Here is an 18,570-nt window from a genome sequence, read left to right on the forward strand (position 1 = left end):
CGGTGTAGGGGGGGCAGGATAGGGGTTACTAGGTATACTGTAGGTGGCAGCGGTGTCCGGGAGCGGCGGTTTAGGGGTTAATACATTTATAAGAGTTGCGGCAGGGTCTAGGAGCGGCGGTTTAGGGGTTAATACATTTATAAGAGTTGCGGCGGGGTCTAGGAGCGGCGGTTTAGGGGTTAATACATTTATAAGAGTTGCGGCGGGGTCTAGGAGCGGCGGTTTAGGGGTTAGTAACTTTATTGAGTTGCGGGAGGCTCCGGGGGCGCCGGTATAGGGGGTAGAACAGTGTAGTTTAGTGTGAGTGCTTAGTGACAGGCTAGCAATAAAGCTGGGAAAAAGCCGAAGAGCAGTGAGATCGGATGAGTGATAGCTCTCACAGCCCGCTGCTCATCCCCCCGCGGCTTTTTGACAGCTTTATTTGATAACTTAGGCATATTTTTTCAGGTCCGCGGCGGCGATGTGAGGCGAGCTTAGGCGCGCGTATTGGGCCGGCGAAGCCAGAAAAGTAGACGGCTTGATAACTACCCCCCTATATCTCTGCTTGACCGAGAAGAAAATAAGATGTCTGACTTGAGAAAAGTTTCCCAAACAAAATTAGGAAGCGACCAAACCTCTTGATACCTTGAATACTCCATATGGCCTTTCAGTCCCAGAAAAGGACTTTATAAATTCCCAGACTACTTACATGAACTAACAAGATAAGAAATATTTTTGATAAAAGACTAATATCCGCGGGGGCGGAGCAAGCCGGGCACCTGAGCGGTCGCACTCTGAGAGAGCTCAGCTCACAAGTTATTAATATTTATCAGCTTGACCGCTCAGGGTTGCCCATGAAACTACTAAATAATCCTCCAGTGACATAGAGAACATGAAGAGCAACTATACAAGTTCTGGTGGAGACAGGAGAACCTAAAGCGCCCGCACAGAACCTCCTCACACTACACGCTATCCACATACTGCCTGCATGAGGAGCGGCCATCTTGCAGACCGCATGGAAACTGACATTCTAACTAGACGACTCCAGTATTAACTCTACAGCATCTTTATTCTATTCTACCGGCACCCCTCCCAGGCTCCAAGACACAACGGGTGATTATAAGGACCTGACATATCAGTAGACATAAGATTGTACCAATATCCAGAGTACACTTTCAAGCCACATGATGGCAACCACCATGACAGATGTGCTCCGACTCCTGGCTGATAAGATGGAGAGACAGTTTGAGTCTCTCTTGCACAGTATTCATGATGACCGGCACAGCATATCAGCAGGAGATACGGAGTATCTACTGGCACAGACCTCCTGTAGACTACAGGATATACTGCTAAGGGACAAACTACAGGCAAGAAACATGAAGGAATTTGTCCCTACAGATCGAATTCAGCCCAGCGCTATTCTGCAAAGGCGAGAGAGGTCCTCCCAAGAACTTAAGTCTGCGCTGACTGTAGAAGGGGGCACTGCAGTTAGCACTTGGGAGCAGTCATCTGATCCCCTGACTGAAGGACGACAAATCCAGCCTCATAGTAAGCCGCATCCAGCAGCTATCATACCTCCTACTACAGCTCTCATGTACTCTGATCGCCACACAGATATTAGAGTAAGTAGAGACAGCGTGAGGTCCACAGACACAGACCTGAGCTTAACCCGATGCAGACCGTTAGCCATAGTACCCGCTGACCCGCTCACACCAGCCCTTTCATCTCGCAAAGTAAGGTCACTTTTGGAACAGTTGCAGCGCCCTCTGAGCTTCATGATGGCTACACAGCTTGCAGGAACTATCCCGGTCCCCAGAAGACAGGAGCATCTATCACTGATTACAATGTACCAGTCATTAGAGGCATCCTACCTTAGCCAGAGTTATAGCTTGGAAGAAGCCTTTAATCTGCTGTCTGCTTTTTTGTATCCGCATAAGCACAATCCAGGGCTAAACCTTTCCGCGCCAATACAGCTTGCCCAAAACACGCTGCCATCTGGGTGTCACAGAATAGCATTTAATCCGGGAGGCCACTTCTATCACTTATCTGCTGGACATACAGTGGACTACATGAACTAACTCTGCTAGTCCATTAAATGTTTGGTAGGATGTTTTCAGTTTAAACGCATTAGCCAAGTTATGTACTTTTCTATCATGCCTACCACTAGCATGGTCACCATTAGACAGGGAGTTATCTGACTAGTTTTATGTTGGAATTGGAGGTAATACTACTGTATTCATACATACGTGCAAGATAAATGAGGTGGCAGCGGTGTCCGGGAGCGGACTCTCCTATGTGTATATCTCACTTAGATTCCTAGATACACATCATATATATACAGTTAAATTAGAATAGGAAACAGCACCCACAGTTCACAAATCACGGAGAAGGCTTACCATGCCTGTCAAACCATCCACATAAGAAGAAATCTCTCAAGCTGTGATAAATTTAAAAGACCTTTATTTATTACACAGGGTCCATAAATATACAGCGACGTTTTGGGCTAACACTTAGCCCTCACTCATGCTTGAAAATGAATCCAGAACCCTGGGATACCAACTAGGCCTTCATATGCAAAGTAAACAAAAGTAGATTTCTATTGCTAAGAATATAATCCAAAAAAAAGTTGACCCAGGAGGTTTCTGATCCTATACGCTAAGGATAACAAAAAACTTCCTGACAAAATGAAAAACTGGGCTCTTAAATAAGTAAGACAAGACGCCCCAGAGTGCGAAGAGTCAAACTCCGATATCCTGAATAAGAACTTCACCAGACACCTGAAGAACATACAGGAGAGAAAGTTAACATGCAAGCAGATCGGCTTCCATAACCGCATATCAGATTAATTTTAAACGCAAAACTTCGACCTGAAGAAGGAATCAGCCAGATGATCTACTCTCTAATGGAATAATCCAGCAGATAAAACCCATACGTGAGGGGGGCGGAGCTAGCCTAGGCAGAACATGGACGTGTTTTCTAATGGCTCCAGATTGTACTCTTAAAATATTAGCCTCATAAGGGATCACCACAAGAATAATCTCTGATACTCTAACCACAAACGATTGGGACCCTGAGGTTTTAACAGTGAAGTGAATCTGATATGATGGGCACGATACATCACTCCTTCATGAAGCTGTTCTAATTGCGCATAGAGTGGCCATTACGGGCCTACAGTTCCCTTTTCTCCTTCAACAGAAACCTACTTTACAAACTACAGGAGAGTCCAGAAGCATCTTTGAGTATACTGCCTTTTTACCTCATTACAGTCTGTCTGGTATGCAACATCCTAGTTGGCCTGTAATTGGGTACATACTAGAAATTCATGTTCCCATAGCCATATAAGATAGATGGAGAGCATATAGTTACACTGCCTTTATTATAGTCATTCTATGTGACTGCACTGGTTATGTCTGTAGTTGCATATATACATTTCACAAATGTTTTACAGTAGTCTAACACTGTCCCCTACTTTAGCCAGAAGTGGAAATGGTGCTAAAGCATCTCTGTATACATGTAGGAAGAAGGGGGAGAACCTCATCTCAGTATCTCTGATATGCACTATTTTCTTTAAACTTATATAGACCTAGAGAACAGATCTTCCAACTAACATTCTCTACATGTTGTTTCAATGTAGCTACGTTTATAGTGTGTCTCATTGCTGTTATTGTTATGTTTATGCTCTCATACAGAAAATCCTACGGACATACAAGCTACACACTGTTGGAACCCAGCCACTCGTGTGAGGAGTTTAAAATTATGCCACAGTTGCTCCCATAGTTCACCCAGCTAATGCAGGGAATAATATTATTTGCAACCATGGTTATTGCCGCATATTAGGGTTCAGTAACTCTCCTATGTGTATATCTCACTTAGATTCCTAGATACACATCATATATATACAGTTAAATATGTCAGAAGACAAGAAGGAATTACAAGTAGTCTCTACGATAGCATAGAATCAGTCTATATATTTTCCCCCTGTCTAGAGCTGCCCTGGTTATATCCACCAGTATTAATATTAGAATCATAGTTGTATATGCTGTACATGGAGACACATTAAGTCCAAACCCTAACTAGACCGAACACCACAACATAGAGATGCACAATGCAATATTGAGCTAAATAACGACTCATACACTACTGATACTTAATATATATGCCTCAATGGCTACTCCACAGGTAGTACAGATATCTCCAGACCTAGGCTCAACATAGAACATCATCTATCGTATTACCCTACATGTGTCCCACCAACTCACTACCCCTTCTTCACTCTCTCACCCTTAGATAAAACACATCTGCAATGGAGGCCCAATCTTCTCCCCCACCATTCTTTTTCTTTCTCTTTCCCCTCTCTCTTTATTCTCTAAAAGCAGTTCTGGTCTGCTGACTTTCCTCATCTTCCTATCCCCTTACTAGGTCCAAAAGTGACCACTTCAAATACCAAGTTCCTCCTTAAATCTCTATAAGCCATGTAAGGTTCAAGAGTAGCCTTCCTTATCAATCGAGGAACCCATTATAGAACATAATATAAATATAAAAATGAGGTTCAAGATGATTATACATGTAGTCCCACTGTAATACTTTCGCTTTACCATGAATGTACCTGTTTGCTATATATGTTATGCTATCTTTTTTGCATGGAATTTTATATTGGTTGTACTATTTTCATAACCTCAATAAAAAATATAAATTAAAAAAAAAAAAAAAAAAAAAAGACTAATATCCATATTTTGGGATCTTGTTGGAAGAGGGTCCGTTTATTGGTTTGTGTGTATAGATATATAATTTTTTTTTCACTACTAAGTCACTATTACGTTTACCGATATTTGTGTATATTGCGCCCCCTTAAGTGGTGACAAGGTATTGTCACTAGTAAAGACATATTGCCTTTCAACCTGATTCCATACACTGACAAAGAAAACCAGCGAACGTCAAAGCTTTATTGAATCCAATACAGGAAAACAAGGTAGAGTAAAGAGTATTAAAAAACGACCAACAGCCCACTGCCAGTCTTACACGTTTCTGCTGTAAGTGCCTTAATCATAGACAATGGCACAATATCCGGTATCTCCCATAAATCACTCATTGATTGATCATCAGTAACAGCTGCAGTATCTTAAAGTAACAATGTTAACAGACAATGCACATTTACTGACTAACAATGAGTTGCTAGCTGTATACATTTATTATTGAACGATCTCACTGAAATCCATTAAAAATACTAATAGAATTAGGAACTAATGAGGGTAGGTGTTGGACTGTCAAGAACCAGTCTATGAATGCCAAAACTATCCCAACTCCCAAAGGAGTTTGTGGGAAAAAAGATCCCTGAACAGTCTTGAGCTATAACTTCGGAGAAACCAGAGCAGAAGACGATGAATGCAACTGAGTCTTCCCAGACCAAAATTTAATATGGAATCTTGAAAATTAATGTTGTATATTAGAATAGGAAACAGCACCCACAGTTCACAAATCACGGAGAAGGCTTACCATGCCTGTCAAACCATCCACATAAGAAGAAATCTCTCAAGCTGTGATAAATTTAAAAGACCTTTATTTATTACACAGGGTCCATAAATATACAGCGACGTTTTGGGCTAACACTTAGCCCTCACTCATGCTTGAAAATGAATCCAGAACCCTGGGATACCAACTAAGCCTTCATATGCAAAGTAAACAAAAGTAGATTTCTATTGCTAAGAATATAATCCAAAAAAAAGTTGACCCAGGAGGTTTCTGATCCTATACGCTAAGGATAACAAAAAACTTCCTGACAAAATGAAAAACTGGGCTCTTAAATAAGTAAGACAAGACGCCCCAGAGTGCGAAGAGTCAAACTCCGATATCCTGAATAAGAACTTCACCAGACACCTGAAGAACATACAGGAGAGAAAGTTAACATGCAAGCAGATCGGCTTCCATAACCGCATATCAGATTAATTTTAAACGCAAAACTTCGACCTGAAGAAGGAATCAGCCAGATGATCTACTCTCTAATGGAATAATCCAGCAGATAAAACCCATACGTGAGGGGGGCGGAGCTAGCCTAGGCAGAACATGGACGTGTTTTCTAATGGCTCCAGATTGTACTCTTAAAATATTAGCCTCATAAGGGATCACCACAAGAATAATCTCTGATACTCTAACCACAAACGATTGGGACCCTGAGGTTTTAACAGTGAAGTGAATCTGATATGATGGGCACGATACATCACTCCTTCATGAAGCTGTTCTAATTGCGCATAGAGTGGCCATTACGGGCCTACAGTTCCCTTTTCTCCTTCAACAGAAACCTACTTTACAAACTACAGGAGAGTCCAGAAGCATCTTTGAGTATACTGCCTTTTTACCTCCTTTCAGATATCTGCACATTGCCATATACTCCTTTGCCACCCTTATACCAATATGGAGGATCTGGATCCATGGGAAGGAAACCTTTTGCAGTGCATGGAGATGCATTACACTGACTTAAAGCAGGACTTGTTGGCACTGATGGAACTCACTACACAATTGCCGCAAACCACGCTAGCAATGCCCCAGCACGGAGGGCTCGGAACAACTCCCGCTTACATTAATACCTATCATACCAGTGAAGGAGATGGGACTAAGGATCACAAGATCCCATGTAAAAGCTGGTTACCGCGATTTGATTATGATCCCCACCATGTGTCAGCTTGTTACGGAGAATCTGAGACCATCCTATCTACAACCCTTCCCGGCCCTGTGGACTCTCCCATCCGCTCATCAACAGACACAGCCTCATGTGAAGCCACCATGAGATCGATCGGGTGCATCTTTGAGGGCAGAGCTGACTCCTTACAAGCTTGGTGGCGGGACTTAGGGCAGTATGAGAGCTACATCACGACTGATACTCCTTTCTGCATAGCGATGCAACTTTATCTGTCACTCGAACACCTGGCCGTCACGATGTCAGAAACCCCGGCTTCTACCCGCTCTGGCATATCTGTCCCATCGCTCCCCCATGAACGGTTTCACATATATTTGCTCCTTACTTATGTTATAGATCCACAATACAGGAGAGGTATTGGATGATGTTTTACAAACCCTGAACTTCTCTCTGTGTGACTGACATTTACTGTTATAAGTGTCTCAGAGTGATTTTGGATTATGGGACTAATTCCTCCATTATATTGGCTGAATAATTCCAACTTTCCTGTTTAATGTTTTTTTTTCTTTTTTTCCCCCATTATCTCACTTAGTGAACTGTATGTTATAAAAGTTGTAACCGTTGAAAAGATGTGTTTATCTTGGTTATGCTTCAAACATAGAGGGGTGTCCACAATAGAGGCTTTAGTGTTCAACTTTAATACCTGCTATGTTATTGACAGGCAATAGGGTCAGCACTCTCATATAGCCATTGTATATAAGATTAAATCCCACTATCTCACTGGTATACAGTAGCAATTTAAGTCATCCAGCCTTGCTCCTTTGAGATAGGTTGCTACTTCATTCCAATATATTCATTGGAAGCTTAAAGTGTTTAGTATGTGTAGCTTAAATATAGATAGCTATTTATAAGTCAGGAGGTTTCCTATGTTTCAGGTTTCCATTTATCTTCTGGGTGCCAAGATGTTAGGTCAACACACACCAATATGGAACCCTAATATAGTATCCTTACCTCTTGAAATGGGGAAATACCCCAGCTCAATCCCCTCTTCTCATTATTTTATAAATAAGAGAGTGCTATTCTCACTAAAAGACCATTTCACAATCTAGGCTCTCCACAAATACTGCAATCCTTCCTTCTATTATTATGCCCTTGCGTGAGAAAGAACCTTCAATGTTTTTTAGATATCTGACTATAATATTGTGGGGGACTTGAGAAGTTTAGATTTTCACTGAGAGTGCATACCAGCTATTTATATGTATTTCAACTTAGAAGCTTGATGATTTAAAAGGGGATATCTGATTCAGTCACTCTATTGTAAAATCGCCTGTAGACAACCTCTGTCCCTTAGTTTCAGAACTCTTTACTTTAAAGTCTGACCTCACATATTAGCGCTAAGACACATCTAGTGCTTATAGCCTGAACAATATTTTATGCTTTATGTACCCTAGTAGATATGTTTGTCTGCCGCTTGTATGAAGTACATATATATAACCCTATTTTTGAGTCTTATGTTTATAGAACATGGTTTCAACTATATGTATTCACTGTGAAAGTTATTGGACAGTAGGTAAATTTTACTGAGGAACTCTTATTTTATCTAAAAATAAGTAACTCGGCACAGCACATTAATACACCTTACAGCCTGTTCTCTTTAGTCTCTCCTGTCTCTGATAATACCCATACCCCCCCCCCCCATTATATATCATTTTGTACTACCCTAAACAATTCAGTTCACTTTTTTTAAAATCTATAGCCTATAGTTTTGTTTTGTTTTTGTTATGATATTATCTACTTATTTGCCATCTTCGTTTAGGACTAATTTATACTATTTTTAGCATGCCATATTAGGTTATTAAGTTCTGATGACATTTGTATCTTATAGAGTGCCTGTATTTCTAGCTATCTCATACTACATTATGATATTTATATTTCTAGATAATTGTGCTCCCTATGCGGAAGTTATTATTAAGAACAAAATAAAAAGTCAGCGCTAAACAACACACAATAAGGAAAATACAATAAAATAAAATAAAAGTATGTCTAAAATAACAAATAAATCAAATTAAATTAAATAAAACTACTAAAGAAAGAATACACAAATCCTATAATTTCACAATAAAAATAATAATAACACAGAGAAAATAATAATGTAAAAAATACCCAATGTCCAAGGAAAAATAAAATTAATGTCCCATCAGTTGTAGATAAATAGATGTTTTAGTAGTCCAAACTGAAACTCCAATGGTGTTACCAAGATAGATGCCGCCTCTCGTTAGGTGATATTTCCCAAAAATCACCCAGATATGGATAGAAACTACAAAGAAAAAGTAGGAGAAGCGCAAAAACTTGAGAATTTTATTAGGATCAGGTACAATTAAAACACATAGCAACTTACACTTAAGTAAGCTTGAAAAATATCCAGTCACAACAGGATCAGCAGCGGTGACAGTCTAAGCCTCACTCGATACACCAAGCGTCTGAGTTCACACCTCGCCGATTCACAGAGAACCGGCGTCTGACGTCACTGGTGATGGCAAGGATTCCGGAGCGTCCCCCTTCAGGCGCAGTGCCTCACAAACTGCTGGCTGTCAATAATGTTTGACACAATGTCCCACAAACCCTACGCGTTTCGTCCGTGTCTCGGCCGGACTTTTTCAAGGGTACAAATTTGAAAAGAAGTGCAATATCATTCAAGGGAAGTTTACGGCTTAAATAGACATGGAGGGAGCGCCCTCTAGTGATATACATGTGAAATACTCTGTTATTTGAATAAATATACATATACTAACGCAAGAGCAAAACATAAAATAATTAACAAACAGACCTAAGAAATACAACAGTTAATAAATGCAATAGCTGGCCATTAGTAATATTCTAAAAATGCAAGAAAGTTAATAAATAGGATATTGACAAACAAATCCTACTACATCATGAACAAATAAACAACCATATACATATATGAAACTACACAATTCATATAATTAAACAATGTAATATACACCATTAATAAGTTACAACAATATACACTTTAAAACCACATGCTAACCTATATGGATATCTAAATATATAAAAAATATATAGAAAAATATATAAAAAAATATATAAAAAATATATTAATAAAAATATATTATTAATAATAATAAATGACCATATTGCACCATAAAAACTAGCAGCCTCAGTACATATATACACACATATGCACATATGCATTCATACACTCACTCCCACACATACACACTCAGACACACATAAATACACATCCATGCAAAACATACATAAATTTAACAAATCTGAACTAACCCTGCAGTCAAGGATGAAAATAAATAGCACAAATACATAAATAAATACAACTGCCTAGTATAAATTCATCCTTTGAGAAACATGATATATAAACAATTAAAACTAACCCTATAGGTAAATAACAAAGAACCTCTACTGTAAAACAGAAACATAGAGGAATTAATAATAACTGTTCACATATAGGCGGCCAGATCTAGATCCTCGTTTAGACCCCTAGGACTCAAACTACCAATTTTATAAATCCAAAATGTTTCTTGTTGTCTTAAAGCAAGAAGTCTATTTTGAACATTTGGGGGAATTCAGTCTATTACTTTAACTTTAAGTGTTGATGGACTACAGTTGTGTGCTTCAAGAAAATGAATGGGAATACTATGTTTAATCACTTTGCCTTTTTTGGCTAATTTAATATTATATAAATGTTCGTTCACTCTAGTTCTTATCTTCCTTTTAGTACGTCCCACATAAAGATAGCCACACCCACAGTTAATTAGATAGACTACAAACGTAGAATCACAAGTTGTTCTACATTTGATATTAAACTTATGTGATCCATCCCAATAAGAAAACATAGAGGCTTTATCTATATGACTACACATATTACATATGGTTTTATTACACCTATAAGTTCCCTTTGCCGCAATTAACCAATTAGAGGGATTAATGCTACTAGATGGTTTTAGGTCCCTAATCTTGCTAGGTGCAAGTACATTTTTTAAGTTCTTTCCTTTTCTAAAAGTAACCTTAGGTTTATCTGCTAGCCTACTGCCTAATATAGGATCTGTATTTAAAACCATCCAATGTATTTTTAGGACACGCTGTAATGCAGATGCACCCTCATTATATCTGGTGATAAATCTTGGGGTATCCAAATCTTTATCAGCAACTTTATTACGAGTTTGAGACTTATTCAGCAGATCGGACCTATTAGTATTAAGGGCTCTACTTTTAGCTGTCTCTAATAATTCTTTCTTGTATCCTTTATCAGAAAATTTCTTATCTAAAATGGCTGCTTCTGTAGTGAAACTGGAAATGTGAGTACAATTTTTACGCATACGTAGATACTGACCGTATGGTATATTTGAAATCCAACTTCTATTGTGACCACTAGAAGCTTGATTATAGCTGTTCTTTTCTGTTGGTTTTCTAAAATTTGTCACAGCTATCTGGTTATTACTGTCCACATATAGAAGTAAATCTAAGAATTCCATTTTTATATTTGAAATGTTTGCAGTAAAAACCAGATTATGGCTATTATTATTCATGTAGCTAATAAAACTCTTAACACTGGCTTCATCACCCTTCCATAGAATAATTACATCATCTATGTAACGATGAAATTTCATAATATTTTTAGAAAACGGATTATTAAACCATATATATTTATTTTCAAAGTCATTCACATACAGATTTGCATAGGAGGGCGCAAAGGTAGTCCCCATTGTGGTCCCCCTAATCTGCATGTAAAATTTTTTCTCAAATAAAAAATAATTATGTTCCAAAATAAAAATAATGGAATTAACAATGAAGTCTATATGATCCTTCGGTATGTTCCATCTTAACAATTCTGTCAGTATTGCCTTGCTACCCTGATCGTTGGGAATGCAGGTATACAAGGAAGTCACATCACAAGTAACAAACCAATACTCCTTGTCCCAATGTACACCTTCAAAATTAGTGATGACTTGTGTACTATCCCTCAGGTAGGCCCTAGTTTTCTGGACAATTGGTTGAAGATAGAAATCCACATATTGGGATAAATGATTGCATAAAGAACCAATGCCAGAGACTATGGGCCTATCTGGGAGGTTAACCGTGTCCTTATGGACTTTGGGCAAGTGATAAAAACCTGCTATTCTAGGAGATGCCACAAATAAAAAAGAAAATTCATCATTCGTTATAATCGTCATCCTTAGCTTTCTGTAACAAATTTTTAAGATCTCTGACAAAGCCAATAGTTGGATCTCTCTCTAAGATAGAATACGTTGTATCATCACTCAATAGACGGTGTGCCTCATTTAAATACACATCCCGATCTTGTATTACAATCCCACCACCCTTGTCCGCACTCCTGAAAACAATAGTAGTATTATTCATAAGACTTTTCAGGGAATTCCGTTCAAGGGTGGTGAGATTATCCGAATGTTTATTCAGCAAATTCTTAGAATTAGAAAAAGCTCTATCAAGATCATCCATAACTAATTTACAAAACACGGGGATCTGGTCCCCTTGTGCCCCTACAGGATAAAAATTTGACTTATTTTTGAAGGTGGAATGTATAATTAATTGTTCCTCATCATAAGTTGATAAATCCAGAAGACTAGGGCCTAATCCTAACTCCTCACCTGATGGCCTCATAATATCATAATTGTCTCTTTCTAATTCTCGTAAAGTTTTAAGTGTCTCAAGATCTCCACATTCCGAATATTCAGGATTATATGAACCTCTATTACAAGGGTTTTTATTAAGGTTATTAAGTTCTGATGACATTTGTATCTTATAGACTGCCTGTATTTCTAGCTATCTCATACTACATTATGATATTTATATTTCTAGATAATTGTGCTCCCTATGCGGAAGTTATTATTAGGACAATTCACCTATTTCTGTTAGGCCCCTCTCCTCCCTTTCCCGCCGGTACTTATTGCCTGTGGGTCATACCCCTACTCCTTTTCCCCACATTGCCTATAGCTGGCATTTCCCTAGGAGAGGGGCTCATGCCGAAGTCCTCTGCATTCCATATATATTGATATCCCCCCTCTCCTGTATTTTACCATGTCTCATGTTTAAAGCTGACATGCTTTATTTAAAGTGTATTTAGGAATAGTAAATGAGTCTCTCTTTTAAGATAAAATATCCGCTTTAGTTTATTTCAATGTATGGCAACCTGCATTAGACTCAATATACCTAAGGTTATGGTTATTGCATGTATTTAATGTTGCTCTATATACTGAGAGCAGGTTTATTTCCTTCTATCCTATATATTTAAGACATTACTGACTGCCGTTACTTCCTATTGTTAAGTAGCAGAACTCTCAATTGCACACCCTACTCATGTTTACGGTAATCTTGAGCACAGTATTATATTTACCTGTTTTGTCTGTTTTTATGGTAAAAGGGTATCTTTCATCTATGTGTTATTTGGCCAGTGATATAAGTTAATGATGGAATAATTGCTACATGTTGGTCACTGTGATTATTCCTTATCTTGCTTGCTCCTCTCATGCTTTACACTGTTTCTCTTTAAAGCCTTAGTTTAAGTTATAAAGGCGTAAAACCACATGTAGACAGCTACTTTGCAATAGATATATAGAAACTCACTCCCTTCCCAACTTATGAGAATTATAACTTCCAATACCAAATGTCATGGGCCCTAGTGTATATATGCAGTTCAAGAGGTCTGACATCTTGTTAACCACGCTATTATGTTTTGTAAGGTACACCCCATCTATTTATATTATGGATCTTTCACAGATACCAAGTCACCAATTGCCGCCAAGCTTATAGCTCATATTTAACTTCCATATGGGAGTCTTGCAACTTACTTGATCCTTAGAACCCCTCACTAGATACTCCACCACAGGTATTTTGAGAAAGCTATCTTTACAAGCAGTTTGTTTAGGTGTCCTAACCACTTTGAATAGCTCACAGTGCCTTATGTTTCGGCTCTTCTATCTCATTAAACCGAATAGTTATCCCCATGTACTTCCCCAGTAGTCACGTAAATAGCACATTACTACTTATAGAGCCCATACCTGTAACTATATAATATACCCTCTAATAGCCCTATCCACATTATTAATTTGGCATTCTAGATAGCTCCACCCCTCATCCCCCTCCTTATTTAATAAGAGCGGCTCTTGCCCGCTGAACTCCTTCTCCCCCTTCTTGACCAACTTGGTCTGAGAGCGACCAAACAAATACTATCCCACACTTGCCTCAATTCTATTAGAATAAATAATTCTATAAATTCTCTTCACGGTAAGGTGTGGGCCACATCTCTTATATATAAAATATAAAACTGAGGTTCCATTATTTTGTGTACAAACATATTTTCCTTTACTGCCATCCCTGTTTTGCATGGTTAACTATAGCAATCACATATGCCTCTTATCCGTTGCAAATATCTTCCTTCTCTTAAGGGAGTTATGAATACGGGACATAGATGTATTTTCCATGATTATTGTACTCGTTTTCCTCCAAAGACACACAGAATTTACTCCAAGAGCTGTTACTTCTTTGGTTCATGACTATGTTTATGTAATAAGGATGTATCTTTCAGAATTATGCTATCTTTGTTATCGGATGAATATGTTATGTAACTTTTCTTACAACCTCAATATAAAAAAAAAACCATACGTGATATAGATTCCGTAGGAAAGAGAAAGAATATGTAGTTATAGCTGGATTTGGACTCTCAACCTCCAGTTTACAAGAGAACCTCATAAGAAAAAGGAGTCTAACATGAAATATCCTGCAAAAAATCACTTACCAAAAGTTAAAAATCATGTACTAAAATGTACAACACTAGTTGGGATACTGCATAATACCATGGTACAGTATTACAAATGAAAATACTGACAAACCTTATATCAAAAAAAGGTATAACAGAGCATAGCATGGAACAAGCTGAAGGATAATAAAAAACAGTAGAACCAGATATCGAAAAATTGTAGTAGTCATCTACCAGAAAGTAAAATATTGTAGTGCAAAAAAAATAGTAAGGCCAGAAATGGCCAAAACTGTAGTATGAGCTTACAATAAAGTAGACTATTATACAGCAAAAAAACAGACTACAAAGTAAAAATAGTATTATATGGGGCGGAGCCAACTGCCTAACGAAGCAGTCGTGTTGGACTTTAGCTCTCTGCTACGTAGGGAATTAAACTTTATTTTTCCTACTTCAGAGAGGTTCAATTTGATGTATATTCAGCACTTTACAGCTGCCAAGAAGTGGACATTAATTACATAGGGTCCACAAACCCATCAAACAACTTAGTGCCATACTTAAGGCCGCAGCCTGCATTGTACACGCTAGTAACCTGCGCACCATCTGATCGAGAGCCTATTACTGAACCACTCAAGCTCCGGAGGGTCGGGGATCCGCTCCGGAGCCAAAAAGACCTGGGCTTGAGGCGTGCAGCCATCCATATCGCATAGTCAGGACGCCGGTGGATCGCTCCTGGGCATAGGCACGAGCTTCCATCTCCAGCAACGTACCACCCGCCTCCCGTCACTTCAGCACATCCGGACATAAGGAGGTTATTAGAGAGAGGGTGGCTGCAGATCTCTCCACCTACTTGCACCTGTAAAAGTGGAGCTCGGGCCCTGAACAGCATAGCGCATTAGTGGCGCAAACGGGCGCCATCTTCCTTGGGCCTATGCCTGCGGCTGGGACTTCTGGACACTTGTCAGCCATACAACGGCCCTAACACCTCACTGCAGGAGACATCGAGAAGCCGGTAAGACTGTCCCAAGTACTAGCCCCACTCTATTGGCCGCATCTGACCCCTAGGAGACTCAGGGGGACAAGGGGAGTGTTTTTTCCCAACGCGGCAGGCTTTCATATAGAGGCAGCCCTTCCTAGTAGTCCACTACGCACCAGTAATAGAACACTGCCATTCCGGAGGGGCCCTGAGCTCTGATAATAACAACCTTTCTGCAGGCCCTGAGACTACCCTAGGCTAATATAGCCACTTCACTAACGCTCTTTATGACCCCCACAACCGGAGGGAGTACAACCTGTACCTGCCTACTTAATCTCCCATACAAGGGATACTTAGTCCTGAGGCTGCTTTTGAGGAGGGCCTAGGCCCACAAGTCTGCCACAGATTATAGCAACATAAGGTATAGTGCATACCCTGTACATTGGTAGAGGAGCCCACTACTAGACAATTACTTGGTAGCTGAGCTGCTGTTTCCAGAATTCCCTACAAATTTGCTAGAGGGCTCAGGCCTTCCATCACACACTGTCACTGAAAGAAACAAAAGTAGGCTTTGGTGGCAGCAGCACTAAACATACAAGGCCTCAGCACTTCATGCCAGAATCACCCCTGTGCCCAACATTGGGTCTTTAGGCACAATCAGTAAGAGCCTCTCTCCTCCCATTTCCCTCTGGGTCATATCCTCTTTACCCGGCCCCACATCGTCATTAGATGACAAGTTCCCCTAGGAGAGGGGCAATCAGCAAAAGTTTTCAGATGTTTCTCTGCTGATTATGATGTGCTGCACTATGGCCTAGAGATAGGGAAGGGGGCAGGTGGGAGGTGAGAATTTATAAGATACATATCTACACTGTTAATCAACACACAAAGAACAAAGTTTATAGGACTCACTAAAATAGTACAGAGCAGTCCAACATGTTACAATCTACTAAGAAAAAGCCCAAGCAAGTGAATCAACCAAGAAGAACCGTTGTTGACCACTTTAAAACTATGTCTAGAGAGGAAAGGAGCTCATCCCTGGAGGATACACATTCGTTAGAGGATCTGGACACTGAAACCATGCCTAGAACACATCTAACCCAGACCCTGCCTCTTGATAGTATGGCGACCACTATAGTAGATACTCTTTCAAAACGTATGAACACTCTACAAGATACCCTCACTAAGGCCATTAAGGAGTCTGCAGCAGAATTACGTAGAGATATGGCGGCGATGGGAGAAAGAACGGAAACACTAGAACGAAAACATGAGGACTTGGCAGTGGATCATGAAAACCTAATGTCATATTCTCAGAATCTGGCCATTCAAATCTCTGACCTAGAGCTTAATCTTTCAGATTTGGAGGACAGATCCAGGAGGAATAATCTGAGGTTCAGAGGAGTGCCAGAAGATATTCTAACCAATGATCTGGAAAATTTCATTAAAGAATTTGTATCTTGTTTCTAGATGATCTAGACACCCCAAGCTTCCTCATAGACAGGGTTCACCGCACTCCAAGACCACACAACATCTCTGCGGACAAACCTAGAGATGTGTTAGCCAGAATCCATTTCTTCACCCATAAAGAAAAATTTTAAGAGAGCTGGCTACCAAACCATCGCTACCAGAGAAGTTTCAAGCCATCCAGGTCTTCCCAGACATTTCCCAATTTGCACTCCAGAGACGTAGATAATTTGCTCCCTTCACACAGGTTCTAAGGCATCACAATGTCAAGTATAGATGGGGTTACCCAACCAAGCTGATTGTCAATAGAAATGGGGCTCTTCACACGGTCTCTACCGTTAATGAGGGGATCGACCTCCTCAAACAGTGGGACCTTCAAAGACTAAATTCCAAACCTAAAGAATCACATCCATCGTCATCATTGCTTCAAGCCACAGCGCCAGAATGGGCACCCCTGCCTCAGAGGCCTCCTCTGAGGAGAAACTCAGGGGACATTTTAGTCTCACCTCGGGACTGTTCTGTAGATGTAACCCCCTGATTGGACTGTCCAGAGACTGGAACTGGTCTTATTAGTTACCACATCAATATAGGAGAGTAGGAATTAATATGAAACTATCACAGTGGGTTCTAGTCCCGGGTTGAGAGATTTGATTGCTGTTTTATATGTGTTTTCTCCTTCTTTGTGTACCTAATATTTTAAGCAGGATAGCTGCTCTGGTTTGTACCTCCAGGCTACAAGCTCAATTGATCTTGCCTTTACAGGAGATTAACTGGTAAGTCTGATTTATCTGTACATGCCATGTAAAGGTACCTCATTGATCCAAGCCCAAGCATCATTTATCTCATGTTATGTAAGGTGTTCATCAGAGATTTAGAGTAAGGACCCTTTTAAGTGTATCATAATAACTCACACCATGTACTAGGATGAGTAAATTGGACTTAACTCTTCATTAGGCCTTGGGGTAACTCAATGGATCAGCTGTCAGCCCACACACTCCCTAGATACCATCCTAGAGATACTTAACAAATAACAGGTACAGTAACTGCCCAGAAACTGGACAGAGTGACCATATCAATAACAATTTCTTAACAGAATAATTTAAAACAAATAAAATAAAAAAAAGAGGGGAATTATTAACATAGATAGAGAAGTGAGAACTAGATCCTGCCCGTGGTAGGCTATAGGGAATCCCATCAAGTGTTAGAAAATTCTATCTCAACCCTGGGTACCTTTCCATTACCTTTAACTATGACTAGTTTACCCTACTGGAAAGAGAGTAGGACCGACGTGAATCTCCCACTGTGATAACATAAATGTATATTACTAGTTGAAATGTTGATGTGTTACCAAGTATATTGTTCTTTGTTCTAATTTTAATAATTTGTATCTTATTCATGAGTTAAATTCTTGATAGTACCTCCATTCTTTGATAGATGTTGAAATTATGTATAGTTAGTATCCTAAAAATTGAAGGGAGTATGCTTGCGTTAATGTTTAGTAAAGAGTCCTTTGACTCTACAGTTATTTTCTCACCAATCACCTCCCACAGCCCCCTCTATTCCTCCAGGCAGTAGAGAACCTGATACTTAGACATAAGATCTAGATCAGATACTCCCCCCCCCCATAGTAATTGCTCATTTTGATGAGTTCAAGGAAGTAGCATACCCATTGGGTTTATTGATATTTTCCTTGGTAGGCGGTGAATAGTGCCGCCACTCTCCCTTACTATTGCTTACACACTGATTTTAAACAAGATTAATAGTCCTTAGTGT

This window comes from Bombina bombina, chromosome 9 (assembly GCF_027579735.1).
Source record: "Bombina bombina isolate aBomBom1 chromosome 9, aBomBom1.pri, whole genome shotgun sequence".
Classification (NCBI taxonomy): Eukaryota; Metazoa; Chordata; class Amphibia; order Anura; family Bombinatoridae; genus Bombina; species Bombina bombina.